General features: G+C 35.5%; 1 long non-coding RNA gene across 1 annotated transcript in view; it reads left to right on the top strand.

Moving 5' to 3' along the window:
- Positions 1–7,054: 7,054 nt before the first annotated feature.
- LOC136835858 (uncharacterized) overlaps positions 7,055–13,137 on the top strand; it is a 37,930-nt gene continuing 31,847 nt past the window's right edge. Inside the window, exon 1 of the long non-coding RNA XR_010852266.1 lies at positions 7,055–7,382. This is a non-coding gene — a long non-coding RNA (uncharacterized lncRNA). The remainder of the gene's footprint in view (positions 7,383–13,137) is intronic.

Genomic DNA, 13,137 nt, shown 5'->3' with positions numbered 1-13,137 from the left:
CACATCTAAAACCAATTAAGACAAGGGCACATCGCGCTGTGACGTCATACACGCAAGCGTGTTTTTTATCTTTCTTTTTTTAGGATAAAGTGACCACACGTGCATCTATGCTACCTGGCCCACACCTGGACCAAACACCATTTTTTTTTTTTTAGGGAGGGTGAGAACGTTTACTATCCGTTTTTTTTCCCTATTCATAAGATTATTGACTGCAGTTAATCATGTGTTTATGTTACAAGGGATTCGGTGTGTGTGTGCGTGTTGGCGCTTGCTTATGCCAAGATAGATAAATAGGATATCATGAATGAAGTGACAAAAAAGACTGTACATAGGAAATGTATGATTGTTAGTGATTCATTATATATATATATATATATATATATATATATATATATATATATATATATATATATACATACATTGATTTATATATATCCGTATATATATGTGTGTGTATGTTCTCTTACGTTCTTAAAATCTAAGGATACTACCTTATATATTCCTTATTTTACCATGAGCTGATTAACAGCTGGGCTGGCCCGAAGGATTAGACTTATTTTACGTGGCTTCTGTAAATCCGAACCACATTATATGAATTTCATCACCAGAAATACATTCAACTCTTCATCAGCCGGCCGCGGGAATTGAACTCCGGCCCATCGAGTGACAGTCTGAAGCTCAAGCGATTCGGCCAACAAAGGGCTCTGTGTATGTGTTCTGTAACAGTGTATACTCATACATATATATATATAAATATATATACATACATTCATATATATATATATATATATATATATATATATATATATATATATATATATAATCTACACTCTCATAGAACAAAAATGTACGTGACAGAACACTTAAGGTGACAATGTCAATAATATCCTATTATTCGTAAAAGAAAACGGGAATAGTGTAGAGTAGATGGTAGACTATATTAATCTCTCTAACGAAGGTTAAATGTCTCTGATTACCAGCTATTATAATTTTAAATGCAGTTCCTTAATTACTGCGTACAATAATGATACACTCACCTACGAGGAAAAGTATCAAGGGATAATTGTAGAGATTTATTAAGGAAAAACTGCTAATTAACGTTTTACTAAACAATGGAAATTGTCGTCTTGTTTATGGCGAAGGCAAGGAAGCCTTAGACTCAATTCTCTGAATAAAAATACCTAAATAAATTCTCCCTTTATTATAAACATTACCGTTTTCTTAATGACAAAGGTAAGGAAGCCTTGTACTCAATTCTCTCAGTAAACACACCTAAATAAATTCTACCTTTCATTACAAGCAAAACAAAAAAATAAAAAAGATCATATATAAACATCGTATGCGTTCAAACTCGCCATAGATCTCATGGCGTACCAATTTACGACCTCAGTTCCGAGAGAAGAAGCATGTGATTTCGACCGCACACCAATAATTTGTTATAATTACGAGCTACTCGTAATTTCCGTCGACCCCGTCCTAGAACGACTATAAAAAATTATGTTATTTTAAGATCATACGGAAAACGAGAGAGAAAAACTGGCCCCCCCCCCCTGCAAAGAAATGTCTTGAATTATTCGTAATGGACGCATCGCCCTACCCCCCAAAATTCGGTTGGATTCGAAATGATAAATCTAGCGACCTTTTGCAATTCTCGCTTTGATCGGGTAATTGACAGGTTTGACTTGATGGAAATTTGCTGTGGTTTCCCGAACGCTGTGCAGGCAGTCGAAGTCTGAGAGGAGGGAAAAAGTAGATAGGAAAAAGTAGATGGCGGGAGAAAAGTATATAGAGGAAAAAGTAGAGGAAAAAAGTATACAGAGGAAAAAGTAGATATTGAAAAAAGCATACAGAGACAAAAGTAATATGGGAAAAGTATATAGAGGAAAAAGTAGATATGGGAAAAATACAGAGGAAAAAGTAGATATGGGAAAAAATACAAAGAGGAAAAAGTAGATCTGGGAAAAAACACATAGAGGAAAAAGATATGGGAAAAAAGTATACAGAGGAAAAAGTAGATATGGGAAAAAAGTATATAGAGAAAAAGTAAATATCAGAAAAAGCATTTAGAGAAAAAATATGGGAGAAAAAGTATATAGAGAAAAAAATATGTAGAGGAAAAAATAGATATGGGAAAAAGTATATACCGAAAAAAGTAGATATGGGGAAAAATTATACAAAGGAAAATCTGTAGATATGGGAAAAGTATATAGAGGAAAAAAGTATATATGGGAAAAGTATACAGAGGAAAAAGCAGTAGATATGGGGAAAAGTATATAGAGGAAAAAAGTAGATGAGGGGAAAAAAGTATACAGAGGAAAAAAGTAGATGTGGGAAAAAGTATATAAAGGAAAAGTAGATATGTGGAAAAAGTATGCAGAGGAAAAAGTAGATATTGGAAAACAAAGTATACTGACAAAAAGGTAGATATGGGAAAAAAGCATATAGAGAAAAAATATGGGAGAAAAAGTATATAGAGGAAAAAAGTAGATATGGGAAAAAAGTATATAGAGGAAAAAAGTAGAAACGGGAAAAAAGTATACAGGGGAAAAATTAGTAGATATGGGAAAAAGTACATAGAGGAAAAAGTAGAAAGTAGAAGTTTATTGGTCATTGTCCTTGTCCTCATGCATCAGAGGATGTTCAAAGAACGATGAATGACACAACGTGGCGTTTTGGTAATGTTGGTTTTGGTAATGTTGGTTTTGGTAATAGTTAGTTTTGTAATAGTTAGTTAGGTTGAAAGAATTGCTGAAGATATATATATATATATATATATATATATATATATATATATATATATATATATATATATATATATATATATATATATATATATATATATATATATAATATGTATATATATACAGTATATATATAAAATTATATATATACAAATTGTATGTATATATATACATATCTTTGTATGTATGTATGTATGTATATATACATTTATGTATATTATTATATATATATATATGCATATTATATGTACATATTATTAGTTCGAAATAAGTGATCCCTTTCTAAACATATAATGTAATGACTTACCAGAAAAGTTACTGTTTTTTTAATCAAATGATGAGACACTGACTAAATTGATTTTTTTAAGATATTTTCATTAAAAATATATATCTTGTTTTCCAAAAAAATTTAAGATTTCCATTGAATTCGTATGTTCGTGAGATTATTCTTATAAAAATCCATAATCAGACCGAATTTGAATAGTAAAGAAGGCGTATTAATTTGAAGTAGCCTATTATGCTTCTTTCATCGATTGATCATTTTGACAAAGGAAATCGGGCATTCGCAATTCAAAAGAATTATTATGCATTGATTAATCCATATGCACTGCATTGCTAATGTCAAAAAAACTACAATTCAAATTAGTTACCTACAGTATCTCTCCATCTATATATATGTATATGTATATATATTACCCATAGATTTGTATATATAAATATATATACATATAAATTCTATGTATATATATGTATTATATACATAAATATATATACATATATATATAGCCCTTCTCTGGCTCATCATCCTTTTCAAAACTTAAAAATTTCTTTTTCTTTAGATTTCCTCTTCGATAAGCTACTTGAACCTTCCTTATTATTGTTTTTATTCATTTGTCACCAATATCCGTTTCACAAGAAGACACAATAACGCGAGTTAAACAAAATAACTCAAATTGATTTTAACAAAACCTTACAGAAATTTATGATCTCTGAGTGTTAATTCTATCTTATTAATAATAGACTGGATGACCGTTTAATACGTTAATAGAGAGAGAGAGAGAGAGAGAGAGAGAGAGAGAGAGAGAGAGAGAGAGAGAGAGAGAGGGGAGAGAAGATTAGGAGGAGGGAGAGAGAGGGGTGAGATGAAAAAGAGATGAGAAAAATGGCAAAGGGAGAGAGAGAGAGAGAGAGAGAGAGAGAGAGAGAGAGAGAGAGAGAGAGAGAGAGAAGATTAGCAGGGAGGCGAGAGACGGATGAGATGAGAAAGAGATGAGGAAAATGGCAAAAGGAGAGAGAGAGAGAGAGAGAGAGAGAGAAGAGAGAGAAAGAGAGAGAGAGAGAGAGAGAGAGAGAGAGAGAGAGAGAGAGAGATTAATCAGATTGGTCACAGCACTTAGCACCGTATAAAAGAAGAGCCTCATTTTCAAACGACATAAAACTAAGAACATTTGAAAGATCGTTACAAATATATGGATAAATAAAAGCTAAAATAAATTGTGGAAAACGAAAATATGGAGGAACTGTAATTAAAAAAAGAAAGAGCATTCAGCAAGGGGAACAGGTGGTGAGAGGGATTAATTAAGCGGGCTTTTTATCAAAGGAAGTGTATAATTAAAAGGAAACCCCCTCTATCAGTATAATCCCAAAGCTACCTAATTGTCCTGGCTGAAGAAGGGAGAGTGCGTGGGTGAGGTCGTTCCCTCTTTCTCTCTCAGTCTGTCTGTCTGTCTGTCTGTCTGTCTCTCTCTCTCTCTCTCTCTCTCCCTCTGTCTCTCTCTCTCTAACATATAATGATAAAAAATGCCAATATCTAGTACGGCTAAACTACGTTTAGACCAAGGCAACTCACCAACAGCTTATTATTTCCATATTGATCCCCCGAAGCCAAAAAATAGATAAATAAATAAATAAAAATTAACTATATTACATCGTCTGGGTATCTACTGCAAGTAATCAATATAATCTATTGCAGTCCATATAATTTTGTTCACTGGTAAATGTTTAAGGTGAAATGATGATTATATCATAGTCGCCATCAACTGAGCGGTGAATGGGCAGGGGTGAATGGTTTCTTTTCTGTAGACAACAAAAAGTTAACAATAGATACAACACACCAGCCAGATGTCCACTGCGAGGGATGGTGTTCGCTCAGAAAAGTATTATCATGCTATTTTTTTTTTTTTTTTTTTAGCCAAAACTCTACTTATCAGAAAATTAAATTGTGAATTATTGACCTGTTAGTCAGTGGATTGTGGTGAGCCGCAATCCAGGTGTAGAAGGCTATGGTACTAACAACCTCATCCCAACGGCAGTTGAAAACCAAGAGGTTACTATTCGCTAGATCCACCCCTTGAAAGGGCATAATACAGTATAATCGCATATATTTGTGTTTGTGCGCTTGCACAAGTGTATGTATACGGATGATAAAACATTGTACAAACAAACCTCAGCCTCACAAGACGCAATTGTCATAGACCGGGGTACACAATGGCTTTTGGGGGGACCTTGGAAAGTTATCCTCGTTCTCGAGGGTCTTATAAGGGACAGATGTTCAGTTACGCTCGAGTGGATGATGTTTTTAGGTGGCCCGAGATGATAGAGCACGGGTGAGGGTGGGTGGCTGGATGATGATCGGCTATGATGACACAGGTGGATGAAGAGGTTTATTTTGGGTGGATGAGTAAATATTTTTTCGGTTTGGAGGAAAGCGAACGGATGTGATGTCACTTTTTCCCCTATGGAATCTTTCCATTAGTATATTTGAGTTACCTCATTTTAAAAATGGTGAAAAAATATACAGCATTTTTTTTTTTTGTTTATTAATCATTGCAGACTTATAAAGATCAAAATACCATGTCTTATTTCTGATAGGCTCGGTATTTCAGCCATAGCCAATAATGGCTTACGACCGTTCATTTTATGCCAGCAAAATTAGTTTAGGGTAAAATTTTTCTCTCAATTGCCTCAAATCTGTAATATATTTAATGCGCAAATGAAAGCTTGCACTACAAAACGACTATTCTTGAATTACACTTAGTATTCAGTAACGCTGAGATAAGAGTAACTAAACATTCACTGACAGCCGACAATTAAAAGTGCTTAGTACGAACACTATGTGTCCATTCAAAACATAACGGTTTATGGACTTAGTACTCATGTGTCTATTGAAAACGCATTTTGACTACAGAGGAGCAAAAGATGAATGTTTTAGTACAAGAGAGAGAGAGAGAGAGAGAGAGAGAGAGAGAGAGAGAGAGAGAGAGAGAGAGTCCTATTCTGTCCTCCTTCACCCTCCAAACCCTCATCATAGTCCTTCCACAGTTTCCCTTATCTCCAGCATTCTGCTTCCTTTACTCTCTCCTTCCTCCTCCAATCTTTTGTTTTTGCCTGATCCACATTCCTGAAATACTGCCTTGAATGCTTAAAACCCAAGTTTTCTTTACTCCCTCTTTTGCATAAAATTTCTCCTTTTATTTTATGACCAGCGAGGAAACCCTATACGTTTTTGTGGCTTTGTTCCTTCAAGTTTACATTCCGTTGCTTCTTTAAAAGTACGAAGCTCAATACCGTAAACACAAGGGTAAAGACATACTTAGTGTTAAACGTAGGCCTACGGTACTAGGTATTTTGTCTTTTGTTATTAGTATTTGAATGAATTTAGTACGTTTAATTCTTTTTTCAGTGATTTTAAGCCATCTCTTTGCTAATATGTTATATTGGGTGAATTCAATGAAAAAACTGAGTGGAAAAATAAATATGATAAGGAATTAATAAAATACATTTACACCGAAATCACTTCTAGCCATAGGCCTATACCTAAAATGAGACCAGTCTAACTTCTTGATAAATATTTATATGATGAAATATTATAAAATATCAGACTAGTTATACAGCATTACATAGCAATGTCATCAATAAAATCATAACAAGAAAATATACAAAGAAAATTATACGTAAGCCACCGTCTATTAAACTAACAAGTTGACTCCGCTGGGAGCACGACACCGTGCAAGCGCTATGTCGTATGTCACTTTGACCAGTTCAGAAGAAAAGGCATCGAAAGATTAGCTGTTAGGAGTGAATAAAATAAGAAGCAAAGGACGTTAATACGGAAACAGGAAGCTAAAAAGTTTTATATCAAATAAAGATGAAAGAAAAACTAATGATGCATAAAGTACGTAGGTCTAGGCCTAGTCAAAACAAAGTCTGTGAGACCTTCATATTTCATGTCTTTTATTCATTTATTCCTTTTGCCTCACTTCTTCGTGTTAATTCAGTTCCCTATTGATAATGCTACTTGTTTTCCTTAACAGGTGAGAATGTCGTAATTCTGAATGGGACATTACAAAACAAAGGAAGCTCGCTGGTGACACTTCACTACTCCCAGGTCATTGTTAAATGTGTGTGTCTTGGGAATTCTTCATCTTTATCGCTGTTCATCCGGGATTCAAATAAAAGAGGAACGATTCAAATACGAGTTTCAAGAAATAAAGTGAATCAGGATTCTTCGAATACAAGAAGGTCGTCAATTCAACGAGTTCTTATCAGCTAAAAAGCGAAATGTTTCAAAGTAAACACAGGGTTTCGACAACATGGCGCTCCAACAATTCAACAAGACGACGGTTACTTGGATACCCATTGGTACGTTTGAAATTATTGCCCTTGCACATTGTTTGTTGGACATTTATAGTTCTTATAGAAGTTTATTAATAGAATTTCCCTTTTTCTGTATGTATATATTGTTCTATATTAACATATTTTTATTAAAGGGTCGATATAGGCTAAATGATCCCTTTCCAAGCATATAAAGTAAATGACTCACTCGCTGAGTCGTCAAAAAAAAGTACACATGAGTCGTATTTGACCTCACGACATAGTCACTGTGAACTTTAGGGATTTGTTAAAAGTTTTTTTTAGGATTTTTTATTACAGTTTTCATCTATGTAATCCTAACTTCTTGAAAGTGTCCGAAACCCATAATTTATTTTGTAGAGAGGTGTAATATGAGTTTAAGGAAACTTGATTGTGAGTTATATTTGACCCGAATTAATATATAAATCGTATATATAACCTTTGTCCATTGACTGACATGAAATTTGGTTGAGAGCGGTCCACTGGTTAAGGAGTTAACTAGATTTTCGTATGGGTAAATATAATAAGATTTATCAATCTCGTTGACTGCAAAATTGGTCCATTTTGCGATTTTATTTATCAGTGATTTTTAAAATAAATTTCTTATCTGTTGCTGTTATCTCAAGGCCATGACTCACGTATGGGCTTTCGGGGTGCATTCTTGGGTTTTGTGGGTGCATTCTTGGGCTCTCTGGGTGCATTATTGGGTTCTGTGAGTGCATTCTTGGGCTCTCTGGATGCATCATTGGATTGTCTGGGTGCATTCTTCGGTTCTCTGGGAGCGTTCTTGGGCTCTGTGCATTCTTGGGTTATCTGGGTTATATGCATTCTTTGGTTCTCTGGGAGCGTTCTTGGGCTCTGTGCATTCTTGGGTTATGTGGGTGTATTCGTAGGGTATCTAAGATCACTCTTGGGGTCTCTGGGTACATTCTTGGGTTATCTTGGTGCATTCTTGGGCTCCCTGTGTGCATTCTTGGAGTATTTGGGTGCATTCTTGAGTTATCTGGGTTCATTCTTGGGCTCTCCGAGTGCAATCTTGGGGTATCTAGGTGCATTCTTGGGTTCTCGGGGCGCATTCTTGGGTTATCTGGATGGATTCTTGGGCTTTCTGGGTGGATTCCTGATTCTGTGGGTGTATTCTTGGGTTCTCTGGGCGCATTCTTGGGTTCTCTTGGCGCATTCTTGGGTTCTCTGGGTGCATTCTTGGGCTCTCTGGGTACATTTTTGGACTGTGAGTGCATTCCTTAGGTCTGTGTGTGCATTTTTCGGTTCTATGGGTGCAGTCATCGGCTCTGTGCATTCTTGGGTTCTGTGGGCGCATTATTGGTTTTTCTTGTTTCATTCCTGGGTTATCTGAGTGTATTCATGAGCTGTGTTTTTTGGGGGGGTTCTTTGGGTACGTTCATGGGATCTCTAGGTTCATTCTTGGGCTTTTGGGTTATCTGGGTGCATTCGTGGCTTCCTTGGGTGCATTCCTTGGTTATATGGGTCCAGTCTTGGGCTCTCTAGGTGCATTCTTGGGTTCTATGCGTGCATTCTTGGCTTTCCTGGGTGCATTCTTGGCTTCCCTAGGTGCATGTCTTGGTTAAATGGGTGCAGTCTTGGGCTTTCTAGGTGCGTTCTTGGGTTCTGTTAGGCATTTTTGGGTTATCTGGGTGCATTCTTGGCTTCCCTGGCGCATTCCTTGGTTATATGGGTGGAGGTTTGGGCTATCTGGGTGCACTCTTGGGATCTCTGGGTACATTCTTGGGTTATCTGTGTGTATTCTTGTGGTCTGGGCGCATTCTTGTGTTATCTTGGTGCATTCCTGGGTTCTCTGGGTGCATTCTTGGGTTCTGTGGTGCATTCTTGGTCTCTCTTGGGCGCATTCTTTGGTTCTGAATGCATTCTGTTTTTTCTTAACGTAATCGTTCACTTTGCGTTGAAAAGAATGATTAAAATTAATGTAAAGACAATAACTCAAATAATGGAACGAAATGCAGTTACACTCTTAACCTTAGCTGATGGAGTTGAGCATTTATCGATTACTGAATAGTTCATGCCTCTCCAATAGCATCTTCTTATGGACATTTAAAGATCAGTGCTCTTTTTTCTTCGTAGTACTAATTGCTGTTATTTTTGCTGTTGCAGCTGGCGAAACATTTGAAGTGACCTATTAGTCATACTGTGATTTGTTGATCTCCTAAATTTTTATTTCTTTGCTTTTGAAACGCAAATTTGTAATAATAATAATAATAATAATAATAATAATAATAATAATAATAATAATAATAATAATAATAATAATAATAGTAATAATAATAATAATAATGTGTTATAAATAATAATAATAATAATAATAATAATAATAATAATAATAATAATAATAATAATAATAACTAACTAACCAACTAACTAACTAACAAGGTAATATATACAATATGGATAGTAATAATGATAATCATCATTATTGAATATGAAAGAAAACTGGCTTTCGAGGTGACTTTAGGTACATTAGAAGGTTTTCAGTGACTCATCATTGCCAGCACCATTGCCTTAGAGAGAGAGAGAGAGAGAGAGAGAGAGAGAGAGAGAGAGAGAGAGAGAGAGAGAGAGAGAAGGGATTTACTCGGCGAATCCAATAGCCAGCTACTTTGGTAGATAATGACTTAATGAGTAATACAACTGATTCCTTTACAAGAGTCTGAGTATTGATGCTGAAACTGCATTTTCACTTACCGAATGTTACATTAGCTGTAGTTTTTATTTTGTGTTCATCAGCGTTCACATTGCTCACTGTGTTATTTTTTTTATCTGAGTTTCGGTTCCCTTGAACATCCTTTTTCGCCGTCATTTGTAGAGGGTTGAACAGTGAACAGAAATGAATGGAATAACAGAAGAATGAATGTGTCAGCATGAACACGTGCATGCAGACACAAACTCACGTACACACATACAGATATACATATATGTATATTTATATATAAAGTATATATATACATATGTATGTATATATATATTTAAATATATGTAGAGTATATATATGTATATATACGAAGGGTATATATATACATATATATATGTATAATGTAATTGGTTATTTGGATAATTTATTTATTTTCATTCCTTTGAAAGTTACTTACATTCTGTGGTTATTAAATGATCTCATTTAGACGATCCAACATTTCCCTCATAAGCATTAAGCAAACTGTTTGGTTACTGAAGCAGAACGAATATTCTTTAAAATCATATTGATAAGAAGTCACTCTTCATGGTTTTAAATCAAAATCTCATGCCTGATAATCCATCGACTTGGTGAATCCAACAGCAATCACCAGTGGGTTAATTGTTGTATAAATCTCCTTCTGACGTAAAGGAAGATTACATCATAATATTGGCCAATATAGATTTCGCCACTATCCTAAACAAGTAAAAAATGGGCCGAAGTTTCTTCGGCGCAATCGAGTTTTCTGTACAGCGTATAATCCAGGCCACCGAAAATAGATCTATCTGTCGGTGGTGTCTGTATAATGCTGTATGACCCGCGGCCCATGAAACTTAAACCACGGCTCGGTGGTGGCCTATAATATATCGTTTCCAGAAGCACGATTATGGCTAAATTTAGCCTTAAATAAAATAAAAACTACTGAGGGTAGAGGGCTGCAATTTGGTATGTTTGATGATTAGAGGGTGGATGATCAACATACCAATTTGCAGCCCTCTAGCCTCAGTAGTTTTCAAGATTTTAGGGCAGACAGAAAAAAGTGCGAACGGACAGACAAAGCTGGCACAATAGTTTTCTTTTACAGAAAACTAAAAATTTGCACAGAATCCTACAAAGGAAAGTAGACTATAAATGTCCCTTGAATACACAGATCTCCATAAATAACACATCAACATAAAGCCTTGCATTTTCCGTTCGAGGTAATTCGAGGGGGTTACCTCGAAGAGGCAATTCCCCCCCCCCCCTCCCGCCCCAACAACCCATTCATCAAAAGTTTTCAATCGACCCGTTGTTGATGCAGATACAAAACACACCTGTTCCGCGTATATCACGGTAATTACTGGTAAATTGAGCGGCGTATGAATGACGGCGGTGTTACGCCGTTCCGTGTAGGTTGCGCCGCGTACCCGGCCGTAATTATAACGTATCGTTCGCGAATCATTTATGAGATTCTAATGATCCAAACGAGAATAGAGGAAATAACGTAATGAAAAATCCATTGACGTTTCGGAGATTTTTTTATTTTTTATTTCGGGATTACGCGGAAATCCGTTTTGTTCATTAGATGATAACACGGTACTCGATAAAGGGGCAAAGGAGATTTATGCTCTAGTATTCCGTTAAGGGTAAACATTTGTTTGCTTACGAGGATAATTGTCATAATTAGGTTATCTACTGCCACGGTGTCTCATTCGGCTTTCGGAAATAATGTGTGGGATTTCGATTTGATTGAGGCAATTATGTGAAGGCTTAATATGGAGAGTTTATGAATTAATTACAGTTCTCGCAATTGGGGACAACTGTTATGGTGTCTGCATAAGTAGCGTGGTCAAAACATGTAATATAAAAGTTATTATTTATGTTTATGAGGGCGAAGATATGAAGCGTAGGACGAGAATATAGAAGAGATATTTAAGGTTAATCTATTTTCCTAAGCATATACACATAATATATAGACATATATATATAACCTATGTATTTACATATATACATATACATATATATATATATATATAATATATATATATATATATAATATATAATATAATATATATATATATATATATATATATATATATATATATATATATATATATATATATATATATATATATATATGTTTATATATACGTATATATCTATATGCAATATTTTCTGTTTAAAACAGAATCCCATCTAATACATATACATATGCATAGTAAGATGTATTATTTGTATACATCTTAGCAGAGAACAGAGAGAGAGAGAGAGAGAGAGAGAGAGAGAGAGAGAGAGAGAGAGAGAGAGAGAGAGAGAGAGAGAGAGTGGTATGCATTTTATGTTCTTCACCAAACAAGTATCTTGTTCCAAACTCCCTATGAAAAAAAAAAGTGTTAATTGTTAAACCCATCTCCGCGAGTCACACAAAAATCATCTGGGCGTTCTGGGAGGGAGATGTAAGGGGGGGGGAGTCTGTTGGGGGATTAGGGAGTGACAGGAAGGAACGCGCGCAGCCAATCGCGTGTTTAGTTGTCAACTTTGCGCGCGTGTTCCGCATCGCCCCTCTTCTTAAACTTCCCATTTCCATCACCTGGCGCGTGATTCGACCCTACTGCTACAGTTCGCCAAAAAAGAGCGCACCTTTATATATTTCTGCTCTGTAGGTCTTGTTCTTAAAGGGTGCTCATCCATACGGCATCCTGACGGGGATGTCTGACGGGGGAGGGGGCCGGTATCCTTCCGGCAGCAGCAGCGAACTTGAAGCATCCTATTGGAAAGGATAGGAATGGCTTCAGCGTCTTTAGGATCGAACCATTAGTGAGACTAAGTAAAGGATTTCGCGCTAATTTTGAATAAGTTACTACCCTAAGACAATTCTCCTCGTATTTTAATAATTTACTTATACTTTTATCCATTTATTTATCAATTTGTTAATGTATTTATTTCCTAAAAACATGTCGCTTCTTTCTAAATTTCCCTTTACCTTCCGTTACTTCTTCCAAATGAACACCATATTCTTAGGGAGCTTGAAATTCTAGTCAGTGGCCCCTGTAGTGGCCTTGTTCCATATAAATAAGGTTC

This window comes from Macrobrachium rosenbergii, chromosome 4 (genome assembly GCF_040412425.1).
Source record: "Macrobrachium rosenbergii isolate ZJJX-2024 chromosome 4, ASM4041242v1, whole genome shotgun sequence".
Classification (NCBI taxonomy): Eukaryota; Metazoa; Arthropoda; class Malacostraca; order Decapoda; family Palaemonidae; genus Macrobrachium; species Macrobrachium rosenbergii.
The sequence above is the reverse complement of the archived record's forward strand: the minus strand, read 5'-3'. Positions and strand labels throughout refer to the sequence as shown.